The 8,897-nt window shown below is 33.2% G+C and overlaps 1 pseudogene; it reads left to right on the forward strand.

Moving 5' to 3' along the window:
- The first annotated feature begins 2,231 nt into the window (after positions 1-2,231).
- LOC120146217 lies at positions 2,232-4,637 on the forward strand (annotated as a pseudogene).
- The last annotated feature ends 4,260 nt before the right edge of the window (positions 4,638-8,897 follow it).

An 8,897-nucleotide genomic window follows, 5' to 3' on the forward strand; every position in this document is an offset into this window, starting at 1 on the left:
CAGTGTACTTTTCCTGAATTCATTTTGATAAAAATAATTTGTCAAATAGATGATAATTCAGCTTAAAAAAAGTACTCTTCCAGTATATTTTTCCTGAATTCAACACTAAGCTCACTCATATTTGTAAGTGGTTAACCTAAGCTTGTTTTAGGTCTGCCTATAAAAATATGTTTTTTTCATTTATTGTTTTATAATTTAATATATTTTTATTTTTATTAAAAATTTAAATCAGACAATTTAAAATAATTTTTAATGTTTTCATGATATTATTATAGGTTTACTTTTGTGTGATATAAATAATATAATATATAAAATAAAAATAATTATCTAACAGAAATAGAAAATGGGCCGAGCTTAAATATTGAATGTTTGAAGTTAAACGCGACCCATATTTAAAATGAGCTTATTTATTTATATATTTATTTATTTACCTAATAACTTTGTTCAAATCCTCGAAAATTTCATACAAATATTCGAATTTACAAATGTTTCCCTGAAAGAAGTCTAATGTCCACAAAGAGATTATAATCTTAATTTGTAACTGGACATTTTCTTTGTTTCTAATTTGGCAACCAAAAGAAATTATACACTAAAGCGTCTAGTATACATATAAGCGTGCCCTTTATTAGACTAAAATACATCTAACTTGTTTTTTTCTTTTGCCAAAATTCTATTTAAAAATGGAAATTAAATATTATTATTTTATATGATATATAATAACATGAACAAAGCGACTTCATAGCTTAAGAGATTGTTGTTATCCCTTGAGGTCTCAAGTTTGAGCATAATATTTGCAGGGGAGTATGAGTATTGATTATCAAATGGATGAGAGTATGGTTGTAAATAAGATGAGACACATCGTGAACTACTTAAGTTCGACTCGATCAATGCTCAACCAACACTCGAATTGAATGGACTCGACTCGATTCTTAACAAGATGAAGCGAGCTACTTGATACTCGACTCGAAAAATTCGCAAGCAATTTATAAAAAATAACATATTAATTTTTTTTTAAATTAAATTATTAATAATATTAATATTTATATATTGTTATTTTTCAAAATACAATATAAGGCTTTCATGTACATATGTTCAAGTTTGAACTCGAGTTTGAGCTTGAATCGAGGTCGAGTTTAAGCTTCAATCAAGCTAAGTCTGAAAATGTTTGAGTTTAAGTTTTTCGAACTCAAGTCAAGCTTCAATTTTTGATTTCAAGTCGAGCTTGAAAATTTTTAACTCGTGAGCTTTCGAGTCAAGTTGAGCTTTACTTTGAGTTAAAGTAGCTTGACAATTTTAAGTTGGCAAACTTACGAGTCGAGTCGAGTCAAGTTCAATTTTAATTTTTTCAAGTCGAATAGAGCTCAACAATATTCAAGCTTAACAAAGTTTGTTTACAACTCTAGCTAGAGTCTTCCAAACAAATATATATGTATTCACCCCAAACAAATAAAATAAAGGCAAAAAGGCATCCGAGGTTCCTATACTTTTGAAAAAATCAATATGGCCCTCGTACTATTTTTTTCTCAATGTGACCCTTTAACTCGAAAAACAAACCTAATTTGGTCATTTGACCAACATTTTTCATCATTTGACCATTACGCTATTAACGTGTCAATTCACGGTGCTGACATGGCTATCCACGATACTGACGTGGTAGTCCATATGCCATGTTTGAATTACCAATTTAGCCCATTTTTCATTTTCTATCACGTATCAACCACCGTGGACTACAACATCAATACCGTGGACTGATACGTCAACGCCGTGAACTGCTACATCAGCACCATAACGGTCAAACGACAAAAAATATTAGTCAACGGGAAACATTGAGTTTGTTTTCTTAGATGGATTGCCCAATTGAGAGAGAAAAATAATTGAGGGTCACATTGACTTTTTTTTCCAAAAGTACAAAGATCTCTGATACATTTTTTTCCAAATATATATATATATATATATATATATATATATTATAATATCATAAAGGTCAAAATCCATCGTTTTCCATCACTTGTAAATAAAAAGAAAATACGTTAAGATTGGGGGAAAAGAAGAAACTGACCTTCAAAGGAGCACCCGAAAACAAGGGGTAAAACCAATCACATTATACTCGTCAGTTCCAAAAACGGATATATAATTAGCCTTCACCATCACGTAATGTTCACATGAAAGGCTAAAGCTATCTATACAATAAGAGTTCGATTATTCTCTTTCAACATCCATATTTTGAAGTTATGGGAATTCTTTACCTACCATACTCAACCTTCTTTATTTCCTTTGCTGTTTTGATTCAAGTAGTTGTGTCGCAACGAGCACTCTTTGTGTTCGGAGATTCATTGGTTGACATGGGCAACAACAATTTCATCAACTCCATTGCCAAATCTAACTATTTCCCTTACGGTATCGATATCAACATGCAGCCTACCGGAAGATTTAGCAATGGAAAAACCTTTGTTGACATCATTGGTATACTATTCATATTCACTCTTTTTTTGGCCCTTTCATATATTTAAATTGTGATAGCAGTTGTATTTTTTATCGTATTGCATTTATTGAGGTTATAGACAAAATGAATGTTATTGTAAGTATCACGATTGTGAATTTTTTTAAATGAGTTGATTTTATTAGAAAAGGAATTATTTTTTTTAATAGAATAGAGAAAATAGTGGCCAACTATTGCCATAATTGGCCGCTACCTATTAAATTATGATCATTATCCATCGTTATTAATGTGATTCTACTTCACACAGTTATTTTTTGTAATGGTGGTTTCGAACACTACCACTATTGTTATATAACAATCGTTATTATGTTACTCGACCGCTATTTTTGTTCTTAGATTCCTATATAAGCATTGAATTATATATGATACAATGTGTATGTAGGAGATATGATGGGTCTCCCTTATCCTTCACCCTTTGCGGATCCCAACACAAGAGGAGCTAAATTATGCTTCTGCAGCTGTTGGTATCCTTGGTGAGAGTGGCCAACATTATGTATGTATTTTTTTTTTTTTTGCAAAATCAATTTGCTCATGATGGATTGAGAGGGGATGAAGGCATTCATCTTCCCTAATTTTTTTTTTGTATTTTCTTTTGCCCTTATCATAAAAGCATATGCTCATCCATGAATTTGTTCTAATATTATCATTGATTCCCTTGTATGCGATGGATGCAGGGGGAAAGGTATAGTCTAAACCAACAAGTAGTGAATTTCGAAACAACATTGGATCAACTAAGAACAATGATAGGGAATGATAATTTGACAAGTTTCCTCGCGAAATCCGTAGCCGTTTTGGTGTTTGGGAGTAACGATTACATCAACAATTACCTAATGCCTTCTATCTACTCCTCTAGCTTCAATTACAATAATCTACAGTTCGGCAACATGCTTCTCAACCGCTATGCCTCCCAACTCCTGGTAAAAACCAACTATTCTTACACTAAAATTTGTATGCCCATCGATGGATCGAGGGAGTGGCTGGAGCAGTCACTCCGACTAAAATGTGCATAGTTTGAAGTCTTAGAGACAAACTGAACAAAAAAATACGAGTCAATTAGATAAAGTTGATGAATTCAGGAGTTGATTTGTACCTTTAGCAGATAAAAATTGATAGTAGATTTTTACTTATCTTTTGGCGTAGACACTGTACAATCTAGGGCTGAGGAGGATGCTCATAGCCGGAATTGGACCGCTCGGTTGCATCCCGAAACAAAGAGCGGCGGGACAGGCGGCGCCGGGGAGATGTGTGGATTCAGTGAACAATGTATTGGGTACATTCAACGAAGGGTTAAAATCATTGGTGGATCAACTAAATAAGCGTCCAGGTGCAGTAGTTGCATATGGCAATACTTACGGTGCTGTGGGTGAAATACTAAATAATCCTGCAACTTACGGTAACAAAGCACCAAATCTATTTATTGCATTTATGTTTTCCTTATATATTAGGGTAAACTACTCAAATGACCACTTGATTATAGAGTTGGTGTCGATATGACCATCATACTTTTAATTTTGACAATATAATCACATAAATATTTAAGTGATTTCAATGTGTCACCTATCGTTACAAAACAAACGACGTGTTGATGTGATTGTTATTGACTAACGGCAAGTCAGAGGTCTACATCAGCTACACCATTTGTTTTGTAACGGTAAGTGGATACATTGAAACCACTTAAATAGTTATGTGGTTGAACTCATCAAGTGGCCTCAGTAGCATAAGAGAATATTGTTCTCCTTAGAGATCATGGGTTCGAGTAGCTATGACTGCAGGGTGTGTGCGCTATCAATTGATTAAGAAAGTTCAGAAAGATCATTAAAAAAAGTTATGTGGTCATAGTTAAGTAATTATTTGAGTAGTTTGCCCTATATATTATTAGTATTGCATATAATTAAGAAGAAGAAAAATGGCAGGGTTCAATGTGGTAGAGAGGGGATGCTGTGGGATAGGGAGGAACCAAGGGCAAATAACATGTCTTCCATTTGAGAATCCATGCACAAACAGAAACCAGTACGTGTTTTGGGACGCTTTTCATCCTACGGAAGCTGTTAATGCGATTCTGGCTCGTCGTGCTATCTACGGCCCTCCTTTGGATGCTTATCCCTTCAATATTCAACAAATGAATCTTATCAATTGATTTTCGTCTTTCTTTTTTACTGTTAATAATGGATGATGATACAAAACAGATTGTGGAAATCAATAGATTAATAAAAAAAAAAATGCGGAGGGCGCTCGGAGACACTGGTTCCGAGTGAAAACTCTTTTATAATTAGAAAACTAATGTTTGATTGATTTTCTTGGTGCTGCAATTACCGTCACTTGTTCACTATCAACAATAACTGCATTCAATACTCGGTCGAATCCAAGCTCAAAACTAGGAGCAAATTAATAAACTACATAGTATCTATTCATAACAAACTGGTCAGTCGACCATTAACGGCTTTTTGTCATCATTTGGCCATCTGAGACCGTTTTGACCGGCCCTCACCTTTTCTTCTTCATCTCACTTGTCGTAACCGGTTTTTGTCCGGGCACGAAATATTATACTTGGCGGGAAAATTTATGTGAATAAATGGTTTTGAAAATAATTTGGGAGTCGCCATCGGCCTTTTGGGTTAGGTAGATCGAATACCTAAAAATTATTTTTTTAAAAGAGTTTTAAGAAAACACCAATAAAAAATAAACTGATCTGCGTTTATAACCAAAAATTCGTTCTTTTTAATAATAAAAAAGGATTCGTGGTCGGTTACGTTTAGGGAAGGATTAGCACCCCTACAACGCCCAAAATTGGTACTTTTTAATTATAAATTGTCTCTATTATTAAAAATATTAAAAATTCAAAATATATTTAATTTATAATCCTATTATTTCAAAATTATAAAAAATATTTAAAAATATCGGAAAAGGACTTCTAGGTGCCTTAAGACAGCTCTTTTCTTTGATATTGATAAATATTAGTTTAATAATATTTTTTATAATTTTTAAATTTTAAAATACCAGAATAGGACATCCAGTTGTATTAAGACTGTCCTTTTCTTCGATATTGAAAAATAAATATTAAAATAATTTATTTAAAAATAAATTATTATTTATTATATATATATTTATGAATAAAATATTTAAAAATATAAACAAGTAAAAATAAAATACAACTAGAACGATATTTAAAAGCAATAAATGAAAACATTTAAAATAAATGACTAAATTATAAAAGTAAAATTAAAAACCTAATTCATAATTAATCAAAATTATAGGGATTAAACATGCTATTTCTTTATTTATTATTTAGTGACTAAAATAAATTATCTAAATTCAGATTTTAGAATAAAATAAATTAAAAATATAAACTAGGGATTAAAATATCATTTATTAAAATTAAGGGATTAAATCTGTTATTTATCCTAAATATATTATTTTAATATAAAGGACTAAAATAAATAAAATTAAAATTAAAGATCTGAATTAAAACAGATTATAAACTTGATTTAGTGACTAAAATGTAAAGTTTACAAATCTAGATGGCTGCGGAAATGATTTAACTATTCTTTAATTACACGAATAGCCCTCCCCAAAACGGCGTCGTTTGGGAAGGGCTATTTAATGCCCAAACCCGGCTGGCCCGAAGGGCCAGCTTCATTTCTCTATTTTTCCTCTCTCTCTTCTCTGAGAGAGATTTTTTCTCTCGCTTTCTCTAAAATAGAGAGAAGTCAGACGGCCGGCATCCGTCTGCCGGTGTTCGTCCTAATGACGGTCCCGATGACTTTTTCCTTTAAACGGCTCCCGATCGGAGCAAATTTAAGAAATATACCTTCGATTTTTCGAAGGTTTTGGTGAGGTCCGGTGGTCGGGGCTTCCTCGGTAAGTTTCTCTTCTTTCTTTTTCTTTTCTTTCCTTTCTGTTTCTTTGCTGCTGAGATCGTTGGTAGTATTTTTTTTAGTATTTTGTTTCTCTGTTTTTCTCTCCGTCTCTCTGTCTGGGTTTTTTCTTGCTTGCAGATGGGGTGATGGCTTTATAGCCATCACCGGTGTGGTCATCGGACCGGGTAATAGACTACCCTTCGGTGAGTCACCGGACTACCAGTGGTGACTCACCCCATAGCCATGGCGTGGACGGCTGGCGTTGGAGCTTCTGGAGCCTTCGGTTGGGACGTGGAAGCGGTGGAGTGGCGGCGAGACTGAAGCAGCGCCGCGTGGTCTTCTGGAATCTACGGCGGCGCTGGGACGTGTCCCTAGGGTATTGATACCCTAGGGTTTCCTCTGGAAAACTGTGGACCGTTGGATCAAACCAGATCCAACGGCTGAAGCTTGAGCGGCGGCAGCTGGATGATACAAACCCTAAATTTGGTTTAGGGTTTACTGTAGGATTTTGGATCTGGGCCACTGTTTGTAATTGGGCTTCCATTTGGGCTTGTAATATTAAATAATATATTAATAATAATAATAATTATAATTATAATTATAATTATAATAATAATAATTATAATAATAATAATATAAATAAAATAAAAATGAAAAAAAATGAATATCTTCAACTGCCCCTCTTTGCTTATTCTTAATAAGAATAGAGCAAAGACGAAAAGATGATAAGTTTTTTTTTCATTTGATTTCACTTGATTAGTATGGAGATGTTGAATAAATTCTTCTCTCTCTGTCAGGTGATTTCTTTTCATTATGAACTTTCCGCTGGGGATGATGTTGACATTTTTCTTTCTGTGATAGAGTCATTCAAAAGGTTGAATAAGTTATTCTCTGGAAAAACTGACCCATCAAGTAATGGATTTGAGCAAAAAGCTGAACAAATTCTTCTCATTATGAACTTCTTCTTCCTTCTTCAGATGGGTTCTTCTCATTATGAACTCGAACTGGAAAAGATAATCTATCAATTGATAGATTTGAGCAGAAGGTTGAACAAATTCTTCTCATTATGAACTTCTTCATCTATTTCTTCATATAAGTTCTTCTCATTATGAACTCGAACTGGAAAAGATAATCTATCAAGTGATAGATTTGATCAAAAGGTTGAATAAATTCTTCTCATTATGAACTTCTTCATCCTTCTTCAGATGAGTTCTTCTCATTATAAACTCGAACTGGAAAAGTTGATCCATCAAGTGATGGATTAGATCAAAAGGTTGAATAAATTCTTCTCATTATGAACTTCTTCATCCTTCTTCAGATGAGTTCTTCTCATTATGAACTCGAACTGGAAAAGTTGATCCATCAAGTGATGGATTTGATCAAAAGGTTGAAACAAATTCTTCTCATTATGAACTTCTTCATCCTTCTTCAGATGAGTTCTTCTCATTATGAACTCGAACTGGAAAAGTTGATCCATCAAGTGATGGATTTGATCAAAAGGTTGAACAAATTCTTCTCATTATGAACTTCTTCATCCTTCTTCAGATGAGTTCTTCTCATTATGAACTCGAACTGGAAAAGTTGATCCATCAAGTGATGGATTTGATCAAAAGGTTGAACAAATTCTTCTCATTATAAACTTCTTCATCATTCTTCAGATGAGTTCTTCTCATTATGAACTCGAACTGACACTATTGATTCCTTGAATAATGAATTTAAATCTTTGTTAAAATCTTTGAAATTCCTGTCAGAATTCAACATGGATGATAATGAATGAAAATGCACCTATTTTTGCAAATGCCTAAATATGATGCATGATTGTTAAGTTATTTGATTTCATATTGGTGAACTGAGTATTTTTTCAGTTGTAGAAACCTAATAAATCTTTCTTCTTCAAATCAGAGAATCTATCATCTTTGACAAATGTAGATGTAGATATAATGTCACCAAACCTATTGAGAATAAAACTCAATAGTATAGGCTCTTGAAAAGCTTGCCTTCATGTGACATGTTGATTCTGATAACAACTCATTTGATTATGAAATGTCCTTTCAAGATGATTTCACAGATATCGATAGTTCTTTTAATACCAAGAAATCTTGAATTCTGATTCTGATGAGGAGAATAAACTGTTATACTTGACAAAAATGGGATTCTCAGAGGCTGAAACTTCAATAGCCATGGAGATATGTGGTCCAGATTCATCCATTGCAAATTTTATATGTGCTGCTCAAATGGCTAAGGCTGCTGACACATTTCTTCCGGTAAAAGATAGGAAGCCATTATGCAATGATCCCAATTACAAGCAAAGGCGAAACTTGGGCTATGATTTGTGGAAAAGGAAGAAGCAGAGGAAGCTTGAAAAGAAGCTTCTTAATGAAAATGATCATGAAGTTCATCTTTTAATTCCAATGATTGGTTCTGTAGTTCCTACCAAACCAGATCAGATAACTCAAAGAACACTTCCAGAAGATGCTATTGGGTCTCCTTATTTTTACTATGAGCAAATTCATCTTTTAAATCCAATGATTGGTTTTGCC

This window comes from Hibiscus syriacus, unplaced genomic scaffold, assembly GCF_006381635.1.
Source record: "Hibiscus syriacus cultivar Baekdansim isolate YM2019G1 unplaced genomic scaffold, ASM638163v2 tig00002511_pilon, whole genome shotgun sequence".
Classification (NCBI taxonomy): Eukaryota; Viridiplantae; Streptophyta; class Magnoliopsida; order Malvales; family Malvaceae; genus Hibiscus; species Hibiscus syriacus.